Genomic DNA, 6,084 nt, shown 5'->3' with positions numbered 1-6,084 from the left:
CAGTCCATAAGAAGTGTCAGGAGAAACAGGGACACTCTCGTTCCTCCTTCATGAGGTGCAGCTCAAGGACATGAGATATTTTTAATGAAGAGGATGGAAAAAACTAAATATTTTGGGGAAACGATTGGAAATTCAGCTAACTTACAATCAAGGTGCATTTAGTCATTTGAGAAAAGACAAATGTGAGCTTTGGGATGTTCCGTAGGCATAAAAGGGTTTAAATTCAGAACAGCCGGACTCCACAGAGCCCCGGGTCAGGGCTCCAGAGACGCGGCCTGAGGCAGGGAGGGCATGCTTCTCCCCACAGCGGTGCAGGACTTTCTGCTCTCCCTGTGGACTGGCGGAGCCGCCATGTGTTCCCATTTCACAAACTGACAGCAGTTATGATTAGAAAGGGTTCTGCTGCCAATTTAAGAATATAGAAACCGGCAGGACGAGAGAATACATTTCAGCTCCTTGTTCAGTTGGCCCAGAGGCAGTTGCCCATTTGGAATGTAAACGGAAGGTCTGGGCTGAGAAATCAGAGGATAAGAAGTATCTGCCACCAGCCTTGCACAGGAGGATGAAAGGACCGTCTGCAGTTATGTTCCTTCAGAGCTCTGACCTCAGTTCCTTTCTCTTTAAGATGCGAGAGGTCTTGGGCCATTGTGAGTATTTAGTGGCATAATAATGCCAGTGGGAACACTACCGGGAAACAAGGGAGGAGAGAGAAAGAAGAGGAGACAGAGAGCAAGAAGGAAACCGAAGTAGAGAAGACTGACTCTTCTGCCGCTGATCTACTTATTGCATGCACGCATGCTCAGTCGTGTCCGACTCTGCGACCCTCTGGACTGTAGCCCACCAGGCTCCCCTGTCCCTGGGATTCTCCAGGCAAAAATCCTGGAGTGGGTTGTCGTGCCCTCCTCCAGCGGATCTTCCCAACACAGGGATCAAACCCACGTCTCTTGCATCGAGAAGCCGAGTCTTTACCCCTAAGCCACCTGGGAAGCCCACTGATCTGTACTGACTGAGGCCAAACCAACCCACAAAGGAACGCAAAGCTAAGATAATTTTGTTCACTCAAAGACTATTTATTATTCTAGATACTATTCTAAGTGCCTCATTCCATCCATGAATAAAGCAGGGGAAAACGTCTTCCCTCATGGACAAAAGTAGTGCTGAAGCCTTACAATCCCTAGACACTTGAGATAACTAAGCCAATACATTTCCAAAGCATTTAAGTTGATTTGAGTTAGCTTTTCTGTTCCTCATGATGCAAAGTATCCTAACTGCTACCACCATCCTCTACACATGGTGGTATCTGAAAACACCCTGGTCACATTTCATTTCACATTCAAATTAATGAGTAACACAAAAGACAAAATGTACACATCTCTGAAGAACTGGCCACCTCTGGGTGGCATACAGCTCTTATAAATTTCCAGGAAGAAAATTCGGTCTGGAAAGGAATTTTAACAATTTCAAAAAAAAAAAAAAAAAGAGAGATAAAAGGGAAAGAAAAAGGGGGAAGAATTCCACAGGAAATTGAAGGGGAATTTGGGAGATAGAATGTAGCAAGCATCATGGGACCATGGCCAGAACACTTAGCCAGAACAAGCCTCCTCTTCTTAGAAGCACTGGGGGGCCTGAGTGTCCCAGAGCACCAGGACCACCCCAGAGCCTCTCACTGGAGAGATGTTAAACGAATAAGATTTCAAGGTACAATTTATATATGTGAATAAGCATTTCTTTGTTCATTTTATCCCCTAAAATTCACTTCCACTTCAGAAAGATAATGCTCTGAATTTCAAGAATATCAAAATAAATGCTTTTTCAAAAATTTAAACAAAAGCAGTGTTTTGTTCTCCATTTTTGTTGGGTTCATGAAATAAATCCCAGTTGTCTTAAAGTTTAATGGACTATGTCACCCTGAGGAACAGAGCTGAGGATTATGATAAGAACATTCTCAGAATGATCTGTAAAACCAATGCACACTCTCCTCCCTTTCTACTAGGAAGTAATCTAGCAGCTAATTGCTGCCTTTTAATAACCTCTTTCAATGTTGTAAGTTGCCATGGACATTCTGCTATTTCTACCTCATCAGGGGCTACTCCTCCATCTTCTGTTCAGTTCAGTTCAGTTGCTCAGTCGTGTCCGACTCTTTGCGACCCCATGAATCACAGCATGCCAGCCCTCCCTTACCTCCATCACCAACTCCTGGAGTTCACTCAGACTCATGTCCATCCAGTCAGTGATGCCATCCAGCCATCTCATCCTCTGTCATCCCCTTCTCCTCCTGCCCCCAATCCCTCCCAGCATCAGAGTCTTTTCCAATGAGTCAACTCTTCGCATGAGGTGGCCAAAGTACTGGAGTTTCAGCTTCAGCATCAGTCCTTCCAAAGAAATCCCAGGGCTGATCTCCTTCAGAATGGACTGGTTGGATCTCCTTGAAGTCTCTCCTTGATCTCCTTGAAGTCTCTCAAGAGTCTTCTCCAACACCACAGTTGAAACGCATCAATTCTTCCTCACTCAGCTTTCTTCACAGTCCAACTCTCACATCCATACAAGACCACTGGAAAAACCATAGCCTTGACTAGACGGACCTTTGTTGGCAAAGTAATGTCTCTGCTTTTGAATATGCTATCTAGGTTGGTCATAACTTTTCTTCCAAGGAGTAAGCATCTTTTAATTTCATGGCTGCAGTCACCAGCTGCAGTGATTTTGGAGCCCAAAAAAACAGTCTGACACTGTTTCCACTGTTTCCCCATCTATTTCCCATGAAGTGATGGGACCGGATGCCATGATCTTCATTTTCTGAATGTTGAGCTTTAAGCCAACTTTTTCGCTCCCCTCTTTCACTTTCATCAAGAGTCTCTTTAGTTCCTCTTCACTTTCTGCCATAAGGGTGGTGTCATCTGCATATCTGAGGTTATTGATATTTCTCCTGGCAATCTTGATTCCAGCTTGTGCTTCCTCCAGCCCATCTTCTGTTAGCAACACCCAATTTTTCTTGGCGGGCCAAACTTCCTCTACTTTCAGGCCTTGTGGTTCAGTTAGGTCTGACCCCCTGCTTAAACAAAAGCAGTGTTTTGTTCTCCATTTTTTTCAGGTTCATGAAATAAATCCCAGTTGTCTTAAAGTTTAATGGACTATGTCACCCTGAGGAACAGAGCTGAGGATTATGATGTGAACATTCTCAGAATGATCTGTAAAAGCAATGCACACTCTCCTCCCTTTCTACTAGGAAGTAATCTCGCAGGGGAAGGACAGGAGACACAGAACCAGTCAGTCAAGAGCACACACCCTCCTGCCCACATGATAATTGGTTTGAGGGTGGTCATATGGCCTAAACCAAGCCAATGGGAATCAACCCAACGACTTGAGTTGAAATGATTGGGAAAGACACTGTCCCTTTCCACTGAGGCTGCTTAGCTAAGAGGATGCAAGTTCAGAGCTACCATGGTGCTAATGGGACCACAGCAGAACTGAGAGATCAGGAGAGACGGTCCAGGCAACACATCCGGGCCTCCAGATCCAGCTGTACCTGCTGACAGCTCTACTGATGAACTTTTTAAGATATCTGAGCCAAAATGTTTCCTTTTTGGCTTAAAAAAGTTTAAGCTATATTTCTGAAATTGTCAACCAAACATCTAGCTAATTCATAATAAAGGCTAGCTGGGTATATCCTACCAAGCTTATCTTGCACATAACACATGCTATCATAGAACTCTCAGGTAGCTTGGATCCCACCATCTACCCCTTGGCATCTTTCAAAGGGAGCTTCTCTTTCAAAAGATGCAGTGTTCAGGATGCTGTGCATGTGTGCCAAGTCATTTCAGTCATGTCCGACTCTCTGTGACCTCATGGACTGTAGCCCACCAGGCTCCTCTGTCCATGGGATTCTCCAGGCAAGAATACTGGAGTAGGTTGCCATGTCCTTCACCGGGAGATCTTTCAAACCCAGGGATTGAACCCGAGTCTTTTATGTCTCCTGCATTGGCAGGCAGGTTCTTTACCGCTAACACCACCTGGACAGCCCAGTTACCATGCTGCCCCTCCCTTAATTCTCTCTACTCACCATGAACTCCAGTTGTTCTCAAAGCTGTGTTTGCAGACCCCACTCACCGCCACCGACCCTGGGGACCTCTAAATCTGATGCAGTTGCTGTGGCTTACGTTTTTTTGACATTTATTTATTTGGCTGCACTGGGTCACAGTTCTGGCATGGGGGACCTTCCTTGTGTCACGCAGGCTTTTTTGTCGCAACACACAGACTCTCTGGTTGGGACACAGGGGCTCAGTAGTCACGGCCTGTGGGCTTAGCTGCTCTGAAGCGTGTGGGATCCTAGTTCCCTAACCAGGGATCAAACCTGCGTCCCCTGCTTTGCACGGCGGATTCCGAAACACTGCACCACCAGGAAAGGCCCCCAGGATCTTTTCTGAAGGAACCCCAACTCCAGTTGCTGCGTACAATGTTCTTGCGGTGGCAGATAACGGAGCACAGACAGAAGTCCTGGTCACTATGAACTGACCTCGGCCTTTAGACTGATGTTCAACTTGGCTTCAGAGAAGTGAAGATGCACTTAGGAACAAAAGCCGCTATAATACCACGGAAAGGAAATCAAGAGGCCTTTCATAGCAGGGGTCTTTGAATTCTTCCCAGAGAGCTTGCTGCAACCCAGCTCCCTGAGTCCTAAATCCTACCATAATTACTGAGTGCCTCCTATAAAATCTCATCATCATACTTCTGTTTTTTTATGAAAAGGCAATTGAAGTCCTCATTGCCCAGGTTACATGTGGCCCTCAAACTGAATGGTGTTCAAGTGGGCACAGGGAAAGGCTGACTTCAGGCCCTGATTACTATCTACCACCTTCCAGAAAGAGGGCCCTGAGCCTGGGTTCTACTGAAGCCCCAAGGGCAATGGCAAAGCCCTGCTCTGAGGGAGCATGTGGTAGGCGAATAATGGCTCTCAAAGATGTCCCTGCGCCAGCAATGGAGATGCAGACACAGAGAGCAAAATTGTGGACACAGTGGGGGAAGAGAGGGTGGGACGAATGGAGAGAACAGCATGGAAACATACATATTACCATATGTAAAATAGACAGCCAGTGGGAATTTGCTGTATGATGCATGGAGCTCAGATCAGAGCTCTGTGACAAGCTAGAGGGGTGGGATGGGGTGGGCGGGAGGGAGGCTCAAGAGGGTGGGGATATATGTACACCTATGGCTGATTGATATTGATGTATGGCAGAAACCAATGCAATATTGTAAAGCAATTATCCTCCAATTAAAAACAAATTTAAAAAGATGTCCCTGTCCTAATGCCTGGAACCTGTGAAGATGACCTTACATGGCCAAAAGGCTTTGCAGCTGTGATGGAGTTAAGGCTCTCAAGATGGGGAGACTGTCCTCTGTTATCAGGCGGGCTCAGTACAGAGAGCTCAGAAAGATCTTTATGAGAGGAATGAGGGAGGCAGTGAGAGTCAGAAGGAAAGAGCATGTGATGACGGAAGCAGAGGCTGGAGTGATGCACTTAGAAGATGGAGCAAGCGGCCACCAGCCAAGGGATGCAGGCAGCCTCTGGAAGGTGCTAAGGGCAAGGAAACAAATTCTCCTCAGAAGCCTCCAAACCTGGACTCCTTGAGCTTTGAAACCTTGACTTCTGTACTCCAGAACTGTAAGAGAACAAATCTGTACTATTTTGAGACACTGCCTTATGGTACTAGGAAACAAATTCAGGTCACTTGGGTCAGGATGCCAGCAACAGCTACGGGCTTTGTTCTCATGGTAGGGGAGAAGGTACACGTGCATGGCAGCCTGCCCACCCCACACTTCTGGCCCCGGCCCTTCCCCTCGGGAGGAGACCCCTGAGCTCACATGCAGAGCTCTGCTATCAGACAGAACCGACTGGAGCCTCTGAGCAGTAAGAAGACATGTTCCTCCACCAATCACCGGCTCAGCCATAACTGGATGGGATATGCCATCTCCCACTGCCGCTTCCCTGCAAGAAGCACGGTATGAAAGGATGGCTGACATCTCATAGAAGATGCGCCCCAAGGATGTGCCAACTGGGGACTTCCCTGGTGGCCAGGGGCTAAGACTCTG

This window comes from Capra hircus, chromosome 20 (genome assembly GCF_001704415.2).
Source record: "Capra hircus breed San Clemente chromosome 20, ASM170441v1, whole genome shotgun sequence".
Classification (NCBI taxonomy): Eukaryota; Metazoa; Chordata; class Mammalia; order Artiodactyla; family Bovidae; genus Capra; species Capra hircus.
This window is presented reverse-complemented; position numbering follows the sequence as displayed.